Genomic DNA, 914 nt, shown 5'->3' on the forward strand with positions numbered 1-914 from the left:
GGGGGGGGGGGGTTTAGTTTTGTTTTGTTTTCTTTTTTTAGTTCAAGGGGAACATTTTGTTTATTTAATGTTAGAGTATTTTATTTTATTTACATGTTGGCATAGCACATCTGTAGTTCTCAGTGAGACATACTCAAATTGACGTATTTGGGGGAAATGGTTTAAATTTCAGATTTAATTGGTAAATCCAAATTACTAGACACATTCATTTTGAAATGAGTTAAAAACATATTGTTCATCAGCTGAGCAGGATGAACCTTGTACATGTATAAGCTGTATTTCCTAAACTCCTCTCACTTGATTTAGAGTTACTTACAGGTTTTGCTTTTTTAATTGCCCAAAGATTTTTAAATAGCCTTTTAATTTGCACTCAGAATTTTGTGGGGGAGATTTGTTATGAGCAAAACATAGCAGTTGCAAATATTAGTATTTGAGCATCTGACCAAACCCAAAGAAGCTATCGCATTGTTAACTGTCTGTAATAAATGCTGTGATTTGAGCCCATAATCAGTTAGTTTCCTGTCTGCATAAGGAAATTCACCTTTATTACTATATTAATACAATTCTGCCATAGTGGCATAACTGCCCCTGTGGACACACTTATTTGGAATAGTTGTGACCTTCAGTATAGCTACCTTCAGTTTTAATCATTTGCAGACACAAAATAGGGATATGCATGCATAGCAATTAGGGCAGTGCGAAGCTTTGGGTGCTGCTTCGACCTGATTCGGCGGCTGAATCTCCAAATCTGAATCAAATCAGGGAACTAATAAAAAGGTCCAAATCAATTCAAAGCTCTCTGGATTGATTCAGAAAATATTCAGAGAGCTTCAATGAATAGGGCAGTCCCTGGTGGCTGCAGCAGGGAGCTGGAGCCAGACTCAGAGCTGGTAAGTAGGGGGCAGGGGAAGGGG

Source organism: Gavialis gangeticus, unplaced genomic scaffold (genome assembly GCF_001723915.1).
Source record: "Gavialis gangeticus isolate Ggan-Ray unplaced genomic scaffold, GavGan_comp1, whole genome shotgun sequence".
NCBI lineage: Eukaryota > Metazoa > Chordata > Crocodylia > Gavialidae > Gavialis > Gavialis gangeticus.